General features: G+C 40.4%; 1 protein-coding gene across 49 annotated transcripts in view; it reads left to right on the forward strand.

The window, feature by feature from the left end:
* The window catches only part of ARPP21 (cAMP regulated phosphoprotein 21), a 163,519-nt gene that overhangs the window by 30,503 nt on the left and 116,512 nt on the right, over positions 1-16,504 (forward strand). For 4 of the 49 annotated variants that reach the window (XM_027957979.3, XM_060402772.1, XM_027957996.3 and 1 more), the window contains exon 1: positions 1-16,452. This exon is cut by the window's left edge and continues 27,142 nt beyond it. The exons of 38 other annotated variants lie outside the window; for them this stretch is intronic. The gene's annotated coding sequence lies outside the window, so the exon portion shown is untranslated. The remainder of the gene's footprint in view (positions 16,453-16,504) is intronic. 7 more of the 49 variants (XM_027957985.3, XM_060402769.1, XM_060402783.1 and 4 more) reach the window with 2 other exon arrangements.

The raw sequence follows: 16,504 nt of genomic DNA on the forward strand, positions 1-16,504 counted from the left end.
TAAGTCGCTTCAGTCGTGTCTGACTCTGTGCGACCCCATAGACGGCAGCCCACCAGGCTCCCCTGTCCCTGGGATTCTCCAGGCAAGAACACTGGAGTGGGTTGCCATTTCCTTCTCCAATGCAGAAAGTGAAAAGTGAAAGTGAACTCGTTCAGTCATGTCCGACTCTTCGGGATCCCATGGACTGCAGCCTACCAGGCTTCCCCGTCCATGGGATTTTCCAGGCAAGAGTACTGGAGTGGGGTGCTTTAACTTGCTAGCTGAACACAATTCATTTCTCAGGTCACATGATGAGAGTTTGTTTTTTGGAGTAGCAAAAGTTAAAGTAAGTAGGGAGTTTTGGGCCGAATGCTGAAAAACTCCAATTTAACAGTCTGCAGAATCACAATGTGTACTTAGTTAACACACACTCTCCTATGTATCTGTTCTTTTCTTCCCCTTTATTTTTAATTGAAGTATTGGTTTCCCTGGTGGCTCAGATGGTAAGGAATCTGCCTGCAATGCAGACCTGGGTTCAGTCCCTGGGTTGGGAAAATCCCCTGGAGGAGGGCATCCAACTCCATTTCAGTATTTTTGCCTGGAGAATGCCATGGACAGAGGAGCCTGGTGGGCTATAGTCCACGGGGTCACAAAGAGTCAGACACGGCTGAGCAACTAAGCACAAAGTTGATTTACAATGTTGTGTTAATTTCAGGTATACAGCAAAATGATTCAGTTATACACAAATTTTTTTCAGATTCTTTTTTCCCATATAGGTTATTACAGAATATTGAATAGAGTTCCCTGTGCTCTATGCAGTAGGTCCATGTTGGTTATCTATTTTATATACAGTAGTGTGAATTTTTCTATCTATTTCTACACAGCAGGAATTGACAGGTCTTTAAAATGGCTTAGGATAGAGTTGTGTTATGTGATATAAACATATCCATTTGGAGGTAAGAGATACTATCAAGCATTTAGGATTTTTTTTTTATTTCCTGTATTTAAGAAACCAGAAAAAAAAATCATCCACATAAACACTGCATGAGTTCATGAATCTATCCTACTATTTAAAAGCACTGCTGTTGACAAAGAGCCACTTCTTAAGAACTCTACCCCATTTTTTAAACAATTAATACATCTTCCTCAAGTGTGAGTTCTCCAGAGGGGAGGGCCGTTTGCTAGGTACCTTTGTACCCGCTGTTTCTATCCAAGGTGCTTGTTAAAAGTATGTGAAAGAAATGAAAATGTATTCAGTTTATCCTGTTTGTTATGGATTTGAAAGGTAATATGATGATGACGACGGTGTGGACGTGTGTTGTCGTTTGAAAAACACCTAAATCATTGCTCAGCACACAACAGCTCCTCTGGTCTTTGGCCTTCTCCCCAGACTCTTAGCTTCAGTCTGCCCTTCAAAGAACAGTGGCTGTAGACAGAAGCTGTTTAAAAGTGTCAAACTTATAGGTGGCTGCTGAATAAAAGATAAAAAACTCCAAGGCCACCTATAGGTGGATGGAGAACCCTAAAAGGATGACACATCACCCAGGACCCTTGCAAGAATCCAAACCTACAAAGCAGAAGGAAGGCACAGTTTTTAAAATGAGGGTACAGGGTCGCCCCACAAACAGTTAATTTTCATTGAAAACTTTTGGTTGATTCCTTGTAGAAGCAAGGAAACTTAGAACCCGATATTCATATCAGTGGCTCCATGTAAAAATATCCTTGAATTCTTTAGACATTTTGGTCCAGTCTGATTGTAATTGTTCTCAACTTTATTTTTAATGCATTTGAGTCATTTTGATTTTAGTGTTTATTCCAAAAACACATTTTATGATAACTTAAATGTTTACCTATCTGGTCTTGAGATTCTTCTGGCATTATTAAAATAGTTCTTAAATTTTTATTAAATAATTTGGTTTGTGTGTAGGGTATGTTTTAAGTTTCACCTTTGACATTCATTTAAAACATACCTTTTCATAGATTTAATTCCTTTTACTGCACATTGGATCCGATGGACTTACTCTGTGCTTTTGGTGTGGTTAACAGTTCTTTGCATCCTCTTTACTTTCATGTCTTCTAACTGAATGGGTAACTTCATGGCAACCACAAACATACTTCACCATGCAATTAAGAACGCCAGTAGCCTGTTTGAACTTATTCGATATTTTGTGGTCTCTTCTCAATCTTTGGGTTTACTGTTGCTAATTGTAAAACTAAAATAGGTTCCTTTGAGAAAATCTAGAAAGACTAAGGTAAGCATGCGCCCTCAAATATCACATGGTTCCATGCCATGGGTCTCCATGGCATCCGCTTGGCTGCCTTGGTTATTTATTATCTGGCCTGTGGTCATTGTTAACCTCAGTCGTTTCACAGTATTGTTGAAGTTGAAGTCTTGGGGCCAGCCTGTCAGAATCTGAACTCCAGTCCCGGCTTTTCCTAGAGTGAGGTGTTAGCTCTGATACTCAGTGTCTCTGTGCCTCAGTTTTCTCTATTTTAAAATAGGATATTTGAGGGTGAATCTTTTTATCCTATATTTTTTTCATCAAAATAATGCCAGGCACTAATGAGTATCCCCTAGATATATTAAAACCATTGTCAGTTGGCTCTATTTACATTAGCATTAAACTTTCTTGTTATGTAAAAATCTCTTCATTGTTCACAGTAAAAGTCATTTCCTTTACAATGTGATTTATGGCCATGATGATGATAATGGGGAAATAATTGCTAGTTTGGAAGCAAGACCTCAGTGGTTTTGCGTTATAACTAGGCACTATAATCTCAAGACTTGTTAAATTGATGCATTCATTCACTAATTCATTAAATAAATGCTTCATCAAACCCTTACCACTAGGTGTTTCAGTCCAAAAAAAAATAATAATAATAATAGTCCCATTTTTTAAAAGAACTTACATGAGAGAGAGAGAGAGAGGGAGGAGTAACTCATAGACTATTCCTGAAGAAGCAACAGTCTCTTCTGCACTGCTCATTGGAAGCTGGGCTCCATTTGGCTTACTTCTTAACAGATTTGGGAGAGGTGCTGAATTAAGAGACAGAAGCAATGTAAGATTCTTTTTAATAGTTAATTAAAGGAAAATATAATCTGAAATGGGAGCATATAATGCACAAAAATGTAATTCAGAATGAAATTTCTCCAAAGTAGTGCACTCTGAAAGCATGTACATTCTTGTGTAGACACTGCTTTTTAAAAAGTAGACCTCGGGACTACTCTGGTAGCTCAGTGGTTAGGACTCCATGGTTCCACAACAGGGGCCCGACTTCGACCCTTGGCCTGGGAGCTATACCAAGAGTGTAGTGACTGAATGTCAATCACAGTGACTGGAGCATCCTTCTGCTGGTTCTGAATTTGTTTTTATCCATTTGGGGCGAGGAGTAGTCTTAAATATAGACGTGTTCGTTTTTGCCTGAGCATATCTATACTGAAAAAAGAAAAGAATTTAAAAAAAAATGAGAACCTATGAATCTTTTTGGGAGGAAAGCTACAAACACTACATCTGATGAATGTTGTTGCATCCTTCAGGTATATAGCCCAGCTGTGAGTGAGAGTGCGTTTGTGTCTGTGTGTATATGAATGTGTATCTTTAGAGAGATTGGATTAAGATGGATAAGGACTACACACTGGCCATGGTCAGTATGATACCAATCGTTTGTTTCTGATGGTCAGAAAACGAACTTCTGCTCCAGTGTTTATTTCAAGAAAAGAGTACAAGTTTCTTTCAAAATCCACTAAGAAACCTACCCCCCAAATTCAGTTGTAATGTTTTAAAGAAAAACAGTGAGCAGGAAAAAAAAAATTGCTCCTAATTTGCATATATAACTTTGGACAAAATAAAATAGATGAAAATGCTACGTGATAATACACGTAAAGAGACAGCTTCCTAAATTTTCTACCAGTTTTTAAGAATGTTGCCAGGATGCAAAATCTGCAGGAAACCCCAGGCCACCCCACTAAGTTGTATCTAGAGAGAGCCAGGAGATAAGGCAGGTTTTGCTTATAACCAGAGCTTTTTTTTTTTTGAAACAAAAATCTCCTCAAGTTGACTGACTGAATTTGCGTGTGAGCAGTACAGCAAGCCAGGCGTATTTAGACGGGCAGCTTTCTTCTCAGTTTTTGAGAGTCTCCTGAAGTTTGGCTTCTCCAGAGGGTCAACGGATGGCCTTTGGAGGGAGCAGTGTTTTCTGTCCCTGTGTCTGTCTGCCCTTGCTCCTTCTGGAGTCTCTCATGTTGAGCAAGAATCTGTACTGGGCATGCCAAGCCCCCCGCAGGAATGGTGTCAGGCCACAGAATTTCCAGCAGAAACATCCTCCCATATTGAAGACTACCTGCCAGCTTAGAAGGATACTTTTGGACCAGATGGGATGTCAGATACCTGGGAATGTTCACATTACACATGTGTGTTCACACACATATACACAGACACCTATGCACACCTACTGTGCACACACATACACACGTATACACACACATATATAGACGCATGAATACATATATAAACACACATATCACATATTTAAATACACACATATCTTAAATCTTAATATTTAAATTAGGATACTAACAATACCTTCTGAGGCTCAAAGTCGTCATTCACGTTAACATACTTAGAATCCTTTGATTCGTACAGATTTAAATTACCGTTCTTGTCATCATGACTTTTGAGGCAACAGGATCCAATCGTGTTTTTCACACTTTTTTTCAGTGAAAATGAGTAATCATTTGAAGTGTAGAACACATTTTTGTATATACCATACTTTAACAAACCCAGAAAATGCTTCTCCTGATATGCTTTTTTTTTCCTGATATACTTTTTATCTATAATAGTGAACCACCCTGTCTCCAATTAGATGCCAATAATAATGAGTGAATGATTCTTTTTGCCTTCCTAGTTTTAAATCTATATGTGAAAATTAAAATTTGTTTTGGGCTTCCTCATGAATTTCTCCAAGTATTTCATGTTCTACTTTCACATGTTAATTCTAGATGTTTTTTTTTTTTTTTTTTTCTGACAGCTGGGCTGGCCTGCCTGCCTGCCTCATGGCCTTTGTCCCTTCTTCCCTCTCTCACTCACTCCCTTTCTTCCCTCCAAGAATCGTTACAAGTAAAAAAAAGTTATGATCTTTTCCCCACTGTATAATTTTCCCCAAGCTCACAACTTGGACATTTTCTTGAGAGTCTCTGCAACTCAAGTATGCTTCAAGACTGTTTTATTCTAATCATTTGATATATGTACAAAGCTAATAGCCCTTCATTGACCCTTGGCTTAAACATTGTAGACCCCAGTGAATAGAATGACCCCAGATCTTCAGCTTCACCATTAGGAAGCCTTGAGGAATCCTCACACACAGCATAAGCGTAACCCTTTGCTTTCAGTTGTCGTCAGACCCTTCAGCCCTGGGACCTCAGCCCAGCATCTCTCATCACCTAGGTTGAAAGTATCTCTTGAGTTTCATCAGTAATTCCTACCAGCTCCCTAACATAGAACGCTCTAGTAACCTGCCTTTTTCCCGCCGTGACAGGTAACTCTGGCAGGCTAATAATTCACAGAGCTTACAGCAGCTCATAGTTTCGTAACATTTTCCAAATGTATTAGATATTTTTAAAATATAGAGAATTTTTTAAAACACACACTAATTTTCCTCCGTCTGGATTTCTCAGGATTAAAGGGTCTTGTTGGAAGGTTTGAACAGGGAGCGTCCACCTAGGAGAGTCCATCAAAGTAGAAGCCATTCACCTGCAAAATACCGCTGTCTTGAATGCAACTGGCTCTCTAACAGTTCCTGTGAGCAAGAGTATTTTCTTTAAAAAAGAAAAAAAGAGCTTTAAGGCCTGGCTTGGGACAGGAAGCAGGGAGAGATTATTGTGTCTAACCAAGATTTTGTAGAGAGCGGTCATGTGATTGCAACTGAGACAGTGAATGAGAGCACACACCTCAACTTTAAAACAGCAGCCCCTTGGACATCCCTGGAGGTCCAGTGGCTGAGACTCAGCGCTTCTACTGCAGGGGGCACAGCTTAAGATCCCAGGTGCCACAAGCCATGGCCAATAAAATGGTAATAATGAAATAACATAAACAGCAGCCACGATCTTTCAGGTGGCCAGCCACAGCTCCCTGTAGGTGTCTTTGCCAACAGGGCATCTGGGGTCCCATTGGCATGGCCACAGATGGCCCCAGCTCTGGGCGGTGGTTAGGAGGGGTCGGAGAGAAGCAGTACCAGTGGGCACACCCACGTTCCTATCTTAAGTAGGAAATCACCTGCTGGCCAAGCCCTGGGACACCCGGCGAATCAACCAGGTTCTGCTCCATCGATGCATTGTAAGTTTCCTGAAATTGTTTCCCTCCTGGGAATATGTCCATTTCTCCTTCCAGCAAATTGGTAGGGATTATGTTCTTGCTGTGTGTGAATCCAAGGGCCCTCTGTCCAGGGAATTTAGAGTCAGTCTCCCACCCATGTTCATCACCTGGAATGCTTTAGATCATGTATATTTAAAGCTGCATCCAAACCCAAGCCAGACCATAAATGGCTTAGAAAGAAAGACTTCAAGGCACTGCTTTTGCATATTTGCCTTCTTTTTCTAGAGATTTATCTTCCCTGAGCCTCTGTTAAGTCCTGACTCTGAAGCCGCAGAGCTCCTCTCACTCCCTGTCTCTTCCAGAAATGGAGACATTAGGTTTTCCCATCACTTTCTGCAGCGCTTGTGGTCTCTCACACAGACTGTTTTCCTTATTGCATTCCTGAGCACCCCATGATGGTTTTGTTGTTACTTACTCTCCCACATCTACAGTTTAAATGGTCTTTCTAGAGATTTCACTGTGGGGAGGAAAAATTCCAACACCATGTTGCTAGCCAATACCAAAAACATGCTGATGTCAAGTGAACTCATGTATCCTGCATTCCAAGTGCATCTGCTCCCAGGAAGTCTGAGGATCAAAGGAGTCATTTATTGAACGCTTATGTTCTTTAGCATAGTTGTTGACCTCAGTACAGTGGCTTTTTAGCTTTCATGGCTGAGTTTGCAGGGGCATCAGTGTGTAATGTTGTGTCCCACTGTACTAGGCAGCATAGAGAAAGAGGAAAAACAAAAGGGAAAAGGGTCCCTGCGTTCAAGATGGAACAGAGATGGCCAGGAGTCTGTAGGTATATTATCCTTCTCCTTGTGGGCTGAGCACCATTGTACCTTGGAGGGTGGGGGGGTATGTCATCGAGAGACCTGATGACACAGGTCAGGGGCCTGATGACACAGGTCAGGGGCCTGATGAAGTGAGCACTGGATAAGAGTCCATGAAACTCGATGTAACAATCAAAAAAGCAGAGTTTCAAAGGAATGAAACACTACTTCTCTATTTGTTTTTAGTCTGGAAATGTGAGGAAGGCCTGACTGGCCAGTTTAATTGTGATAAATCGAATATTTAATGGGTGCAGTCACTTTCTCAGGAAAACTCATGCTGTCAAGGGCCTGGAAACACTCACCTGCATGTGAATCTTCCGGTCAGGGGTTCCACATTCTCCTTTTATCTTTTACCTTTTTTTTTTTCTTTTTTGGCATATAGTTGATCTGCGATGTTGTGTTACTTTCAGGTATACGGCAAAGTGATTCAGTTATACATACATTACTCTTTTTTAAACTATTTTCCCATAGAGCCCATTACAGAGGGTTGAGTAGCGCTCACTGTGCTATGCATACAGTAGGTTCTTGTTAGTTCTCTCTTTTACGCATGTTGTTTAGTCACTAAGCTGTGTCCAACGCTTACGACGCTGGCGGGCTACAGCGTATTGTCTGTGTTGCATGCCGCAGTCATCTGGATGGGGTGGCTTTGCTCTCAAATCCTTCTGTCTGCTGAGCGCTCTCGTTGGGTTGGTAGCTCCCCTGGGACAAGCATCATCTCTTTCCTTTCTCTAGCATCCTATCCAAAACGTCCCCCAAAGGCAGGTGCTGTCTCTGAATGGCCTGGCCCATTATCACACACACACACACACAGCTCAGTCAGACCAAAGCCCTCTTGAGAATCACCCGTCCAAAAGCATGCCATGGTTTTGCCCTTTTAGCGACTGTTGAGTATTTTCCTTTCACCTTACACACTGGTTAATAGGTCTCTGAGTGGTTACATGCCCTGGCTTTTTTAGATGGAAGAAGCAGAAAAATAGTGACCCAGCCATCAATGATCAGAATTCAGGTAGAACTTGGAGCCCTTTTTCATTCACTGAGTCAGCAAGTCCTACCCTGTTTCAGGCGCTGTTCTCAGCACTGGAGTTAGCACAGAGGTAGACGAGCCAGGCAAGAATCTCAGTTGTTGTATAGTTTATGTAACAGGAGGGGGAGAATGACTCTCACTACTTGGTTAGAACATTGAGCCTTGTTAAAGAGTGACTCATCTGAGATTCTAAGACCTGAGCATTTCAGTGATGGACAGAGCCAACAGCCAGCTGCCCTCTCACTAAAGAGAAAGGGTGAGTAGGCAACCGATTGTCTTACTCACTGGAGGCTAGCAATGAATAGTGCAGTTGATACGAGGAAAACGCTCCAGAATCACCCATGTGAAGGTAAATAATAAAAGCACTTAATGGTGTGATTGTTGGATCTTGTGGAAAGAGCTTGCTGTCAGTATGTGGTGGTGTTTTAGTTTCTAAATCATGTCTGTCTCTTGGTGACCCCATGAACTGTAGCCTGCCAGGCTTCTCTGTCCATGGGGTTTCCCAGGCAGGAATCTTGGTGTGAGTTGCCATTTGCTCTCAGTATATTAACACTCAATTTGTAGCCCAGATCTGCCCGACAGAATTAAAACTCTTTTGTTCCTGTGTCTCTTGAAATCCCCCCTGCTCTTCTTGAGATGGAGATATCCATTTCTAATAAACCTCTCTCCTGCCTTTCTCCCTGCCTCATGGGTGTAGAAGTCATTTCCTGCACTCACAGACCTTTAGGCCCACCTTTTAGCTTTTTACTTGAGATGAAGCATCCTTAATTCCTTTGCTCCCGTGGAAAATCTTTCCATTCTTCTGCCATTGTGCGGGGGTGGGCGGAGGCAGAGCTGAGGTCATGGGTGGGTAATTTAAACTTCTACGTTGATTGCTTTTGATTAGATGTACTGATGGTATTAGCTAGTAATAATTCTGAAAAAGCAACCAAGGGAAAATAAGGATGCTGCGGCCAGGAAAGCCCCTTATTTTTCCCAACTTATAAATGGACAGAACACGAACCTTATCACCATTTCAAAAATCTAACAGAATGATAATAATTTATCCATTTATTTTTGCTTTTTCTCATTTTCCCTAAGTGTCTATTCTTTTCTTCTTTTCTGCAAGAAAGGTTTTAATAGCTCACATTCTGGCACCTATAACTGCGTCACATTTGTTAAGTTTCATTGTTTTTGAAATGACAGATTCTACTTCCACTTCTTACAGAAATAAAAGACAAAAGTGTTCAATCAGATGTGCTGAATAAAATGACTATTTATCCCTACCCTTTTTTTAAAGGGATTTTCCTCTTCATGATGAGTTTGTATAACTTTGAATTCTTTAAGCCACAGTTGAAAATATGCATTTCGTGATATATCCTTGTCCCATTACAAGGTGTCTCCAGTATAAGCACACACGTGTGTGTGCTTAGCTGCATCCAACTGTTTGCAACCCTGTGGACTGCAGCCCACCAGGCTCCTCTGTCCATGGAATTCTCCAGACAAGAATCCTGAAGTGGGTTGCCAGGCCAGTACTGGAGATCCTTCTCCAGGGGCTCTTCCCACCCAGGGATCAAACCTGCATCTCTCACAGTGGCAGGCGAGCCCTGTACCACTTCACCACCAGTATACGTAAGTGGACATAAATAATGGGTTATATGTCCTTGGCATCCAGATCCACCGAAAGAGGACATTTTAAAATACTTTATTGAACTAAATTGAGAATACAGAAGTTCTAACATCTGTGAGATTGATAACGTTCAAGGAAAAGTTTCATTTCAATTGATCACCCCCTCTCCCTTCCCTAAAATAGTTTTGTTTGTCCCAGGAGATTATGGGGCAGTGATATTGAGGGAAATATTTAGGGTAAGTGTGTAATGTGGTAGAATTCCTGGAAGATCTATTAAGAAACCAGAGTTAGATGGCATTGTTAGCTATAAGATCCCAGCAGTGTTACTTATGTTCCCAGAAAATTTGCTTTAGTTACACTCAGAAGAAAAAACAACTTCCCAAGTCTAAGATTCCAGTTCTTTGCTTAAAGATTCAGAAGACATTCATTTCTAAATATTAAATGTGTTCTGGTCCCAGTAGATTCAAATACATTATTCCACATTTTAAAAAATGTGAATACACTTTATCTGGGAATCTTGCAGGCATATGATTCCTGTATGGCCTCTAGAAAGAAGGTACCATGAGCTGTAGAAGTGAAGGAGGAAATTGGGCATATGGTTAGCCTATAACTTGAGGTCATTCTGATGACTGTGGCTTATAGTCTTTGGGGGCTTTCAAAGAACAAGACCAAGCATGATGTCTAGAGGTCCATGTGTCCATAAAATATTAGGGATAAAATCAAGAAAGACGCATGCCATTATCAGACAGACTCTTCATGCAGGCTCTCTGCAGTATATGAAGATACACTGGCTAGTGGAAGAAGATAGTGGTTCAGGGGAAGAAATGTGTGGGTATCTCTTGAAATACCCAGGAAATTAATGGAACAGATTAGATGCACCTTGTCTATATTTCTAATAAAGCCCCAATCACTATAGGAACATGTGGTTTTAAGAAGAGCTCTGATCCTCAGTCTAATTGACAGTGTTTTTGACCCAGCTCTGCCACTAACTGGTTATGGATCTTCTCCAAGACACTGGATATAGTATCAGCTAGACTGGCTGATTTCAAGGTTCTTGGCAAGGCTGTGGTTCTCTGAGTTCTTGCATGTTTTCTTTGAGTTTGCACATGACTGGAGGTTGGCGACACCACCTTGTATATAGATAAGTCATGGCTAGACAGTTAACAGATTGCAGCAGGAAACATAAGGTGGTGATTACCCTGCATGGCTTATGAAAGTTTGAGACTATTTTAAAATCCTGGGAGTGGTCCCAGGGGTTTGCCCAAACTGAAGTGACCCTCAATGCTTTCTCAGTCTAACGTGGCAGCAGGGCCACTGGCCTTGTGCTCTGTGCTATTTATTTTGGTCAGAAAGCTCTCTTTATCTGCAGTTTTTAAAAAAGTATGCAAAATACTGAGTCAGTGATGTGGCAGAGCAGCTACCACCAGCCCTCTCATCCAGATGATTGACAGTGGATGTCTGTATTGCGGTAAGATGCACCCGGGGTTGTCTTGCAGTTAGAAGGAGTTTCTGTTGCCTTCTGTGGATGAAGACACGTTAGCCAAACACACCTTGATTCTAGTAGAGATGCAGTGGAAGAGTCTGAACATCATCACATCCTAACCTTTTATCCCTGCGGCGTCCACATCGGATGGTTAAATAACAAAGCTTGTCTTGCCGAAGACGAGATTGCTAAGATGACCATGAGGAGGCGGAGGATGGTCCCATTTATTGGGTACCTATTTGAATCAGCACAAACCAAGGCAGGTTACATCCACCACACTTGTCTTTACATGTATCACTGCTATCAGTAGACCAGAAGCACTTTTGTAAAGTAGGGACTTCCTCTGTTGTACTGTCATTTTCTGCCTTTGGTCTGTTTGTATGTATATTGATTTGTTTCCTTTTAAATCATATTCTAGAAGGAAAGAGTTTTTTAAGTTCTTTCCTGGTGACATATGCATAATATATTATCATTTTAGCTGCTCCTAAGTGTACAATTCAGTGACATTAAACAGTGAAACCATCACATCTATACTCACAACTTCTCCATCATCCCCAACAAAAGCTCTGTACCAATTAAACAGTAACCCCTTCCTTCCTTACCTCCAGCTCCTGGTAGTCTCTGCTCTTATTTTCTGTCTCCATGAATTTGCCTACTCTAGGTACCTTGTGTAAGCAGAATCACAACACATTTGTTCTCTGTGTCTGACTCATTTTTCCAAGAATAATATTTTCAAAGTCCATCCATATTGTAACATGTCATTTTATTCCTTTTTAAGACAGAATAATATTTCATTGTTCGTATACCACATTGAGTTTATCCATTCGTCCACTGATGGATACCTTTCGGCCATTGTGAATAATAACATTGGTGTTCTAGTCCTAGCTTTCTGGGGTTTTTTTTTTTTGGGGGGGGGGTGTGGATATCTGTCTAGGAGTTGAATGACTGGGTCATATGGTAGTTCTGTGTTTAGGTAGGTTGTTTTTTGTGGTTTTTTTTTTTTTTTCCCCCTAGTGCTAACTTTTGAAGCAATACCAAGAAAGACCAATTCCTTGTTCTCTGAATGTTTTAAAATAGCATAAGAAAATAGCTATTTTGTCCTCCCTAAGTCTTCTCTTGTCTAAACTAAAAATTCAAAATTATGCAACTATTTTTTTGAACCCAAATGTAGAATCTTATGTCAGTTTCTGCTACATTTTGCTTTATTGCTTTTATCAACTAGTCCATTCTGTGGAGATACCCAAATATTTATTATGGAACCCAGTACATTATTTCCTTCTCCCAAGTATATGCCTTTTTTCTTTTGAAATACAGTGAGAAAACATTTAAGAATTATAAAAACAGAAGACATCTTTATCTTCCAGTTGATGACTAATCAAAAAGCGGATGATGAAGATAAAATCGTTTAAATTTTTTCATGTGGATCCATTAGAATTATTTAACTTTTATTATATCCTTTAAAAAAAAAAGAAGATTTTTCCTTTTGAGATTGTATTAGCACATCCTTGCACATGGTAGAGATTCCATGAACACTTTTTAGGAAAGTGAAGAATTGAAACATTGTTTGTTTTTTCCCTTGGAATGCTTTTATTGCGATCTGACCCCTCTTATTTTTAAAGGCGCTTATGATTTTCGTGGTACTGTTCTTATGTCCAAAGCTTTGACATCAGTTATTTCCATTATTGGAAGCCCGATAAATGTTGATGAAGGTTATGTTTATGTCCAGTTTGCTGTAATAAGAAAGAAAAAGCACTGCTCTTCACATGAGTTACTGTATATTTATAAACCGCCAAGTTGAAATAAGAATATTCATGTAAAATAATTCTACCCTTAAACCCCTAGTATGAAAATTCCTCTTCTTAAATCTCCTCCTAGGTTCTTCCTCCAAAACAGTTGTCTGGTTATTTTGGCATTTGCCTGGGTGGTTCAAGAATCTTAGAGAATGCTTGTGCATGGAGTTGACCAAAAAGAGTTTAATGAAAGGATAGAACTCCTGGTTGAGTGTTTCTTACACACGTATATTGAAGGAGAACATTTTCTTTGGGAAAGTAAACTTATGTGAAATTTTCTTACTGACATCTTTCTGTTACCTGGGGAAATGTTCAACCTCACTGAAGGTATTCATCTGTACCTTCTGTTCATGCCATGATGCCATGGTGGCTCTCATTTCTAAAAGGATTACGTTTCAATTACTTTTCTCTCTTATTAAGTCTTTAAACTTAATCTTAAACCTTCAAACTATTTTTTTTTTTGAAACTTTAACAGAATAACTGCTTTGAGACTAGGCTGTGTCTTTGGTTGCTAAGGGGTTGCAGCGTTGAAATACCTTATGCAGCCAATTGACAGATGACTAATATCACAGTTCGCCAGCAGCTTACATTTGCAGAACCGCGACCAGCTAAAAAAAGAAGAAATAGTGTAGAAGCGAGAACCATCTCAATTGTTCACATAAGTAAATCTTGATTATGTTGTTTCATCATAAAGGACCTATAGTGATTTGGGATGAGTCATCCTCTGCTGATTTTGAGTAAAAGGATTGTCACAAAAGTGACTAATAAAGTGACTCTCCCAGCTTGCAAATAGAATTTGATGTCCCATTTTAGATATCCTCTGAGAAATAAATCACTGCTAGAATAGGAATCAAACCTCCAGCTTTATTTCTCCACCCAACAGCCCAGCGATTAATATATGTAACATGCAGACGCACGTAGACAGCTGGTTAGGACACACCTATTTTGTTGGTGATGGTGAAAGAATATGTGGTCTTTTGCACTGTGCTTCTCTCTCCCTCTCTTTCTCATCCCCACAAACCCAGCTGCTACTGTTTGCAACTCTGCTGCTACTGCTGCTAAGTCACTTCAGTCGTGTCCGACTCTAAAGTCAGCCAAAAAAATAAGAAACAACATGAATAGAATGTGAAATAGTCATTTTTGTCCTCATTGTAAATAGCTGCTAGTGTTATTGATCAATTTCCTATAGCTTGTTCATTGCCTGCCTTTGCTCAATATCACCTCCTACTCTATGGTTAAAATCTTGTAACCGAAAGAACTGCAGTAACTTTCATTCTGTGCATTTGTTGAGTGTCTCCCCTTTTTCTCCCTCCCCCCGTCCCACAACCACATAACACTTGACACTTGGCCAGAATATCCATTAACCAAATGTTGGATAAAATATATTTGTTAGACATGGTTTTGCCTCTCTGTGTAAAATGGGAGAAATCAGAACAAGTGAAGATTAAATGACAGAGGAAGAGTCGGGTTAGTTAGGGGAACGGAAAGCTGGACTAGGGTTGATTTCCTGGCAACACTTTCTCAGCAAAGAGAACAATTTTAATCAGTTACAAAAATATTTGTGATCCATATGTTCCTCTCTGCTAGTTCCCATATGCCCATATTCCCTTTTATCTTGGTGGATGATGACTTTATGATTCAGGAATGCAAGAATAATACCTCGCTGGCTTTAGAGCACAGTGCTATTTCCAAACGTGTCCTGGTAATTACGCACACACTATATATCCAGGCTGTTCACGCTCTGAGATGGTTACGTGAATCTCAGTTTGTTCTTTCTTCATGGAAAGAATTATATCTTGCATCCACCTACTGGGGCTGGAATAAGGCATCTAAGGCTTAGCTCTGAAAACCGCATGAGCACTTCACTGGCTGGATTAACCCCACTGTGCAAATAGGAGCATCAGAAAAAGGAGACGGGAAGGCTGCAGTGATCATTGATAACTTCATTCTCTTTGGCAAAAGGAAAACAGAAGCCAGAAACCATTTGGTAAATCCATCTATCACAGGTGCCTCTATTTTAAGATATATTAAATATGTGGCCAGTTGCTTAAATAGATCCTAATTTTAAGGCATGTTGACTTCTATTTAATATCAAGTGTTTGTGATGCAAAACTGGTCAAATTTAAAAATTAAAATTACTGTCGATGACCAATGCATTTTGATCCTAACTTCTTATTTCCTTCACCAATATGTCCTTAAAAAAATAGTTATATAATTTTTAACAACAAAAGAAACACTTTTTACAGCCATTTTAATAAAGTCGTCAATCAAGCTGGAAAGAATTGACTGTAGAAACGATTGAATTTTCAACAGTTGTTTTCCTCTCCCACAACAAATGGAGTCATAACCCAATAGGCTGTTCATCAAGCTGCGTAAAACCTGATGAGGAGCCAGCTGTGCTCCTGGCTGCTTGGGAGGGGGAGCGAGGGGGAGGCAGGGAGGGTTTCTCAACTTCAGAGTAAATAACTGAGATTCACTGAGTGTTTTCAAAGTCAGGTCTGTGGCGGAACACGTGTGCAGGCTGCTGTATTCAGCAGATGTGCGCCAGGGTAGAGTTGCAACGCTGGGAGAGAGATAGATACAGCTCGGGTTGGGCAAATGTTATTAGGAATCCGTCTCTGTTTGCATTCAGGCTGTAAGGCTGCTGCTCCTGGAGGAGTTGCGAGAAAAGGAAAGTGCACGTTCTAGCAAGGATTGTTTTCAACAGGTTCAAAAGTTTGCAAGTCTGTTGAATCCCTCTGGCAGGATTGCTTCGCTGTCAAACAGAATACCCAGCTGGTGGTGGCAGTCCTCATGGGGAGGGCGGGGGATGGATGGTGTTCACCCAGCGACGAGAATATTAGGAATTCTTCCTGAACTGTCAGCGGAGGAAAAAAAAGAGCTCTCTCAACAATACCATTATGAAAGTTTTCTTTTTCCTTTCTTTGTATTTTTTTTTCACTTTTACAGCTAATGCCTCATTAAGTCAAAAATCGTCCAATGTGCTTTCTTAGGATAGTTTTCCTAAAGAAAAGAGTCACCAAAAAAAAAAAAAAAAAAAACAGTACTCTGGAGATTATATTGATCTATAATTAAAACAAAGGCTGGGGTTAAAAACAGGAGGCAAGACTCTTTTGCTCATAGGTGATCTGGATTGTCATGAAGGCAAACACACAAGCTTGTTTTTTTTTTAATATAAAGTGCGAGATTTCACTAAAAAAGGTTAAAATTGAAGTGAGTAATCTTGGGCGCATAATGCAATTGTTAATTTTAGCTCGTTGCGTGGGTGCCGCTCTGACTTGAACAGCCGGCTGGAGCCTTCATTAGAGAAGAAGCAGGCAGCTTGGGACAGGTGGAGTGGATCAAGCCGTGAACGTGGTTTGCTGGAGGCCAGTCATCAGTGTTAGGACCCAGTCTTGTTTGTTTAGTCCTTTGCCCCCACCATGATCATTGC

The sequence above is a fragment of the Ovis aries genome, chromosome 19 (assembly GCF_016772045.2).
Source record: "Ovis aries strain OAR_USU_Benz2616 breed Rambouillet chromosome 19, ARS-UI_Ramb_v3.0, whole genome shotgun sequence".
Lineage (NCBI taxonomy): Eukaryota > Metazoa > Chordata > Mammalia > Artiodactyla > Bovidae > Ovis > Ovis aries.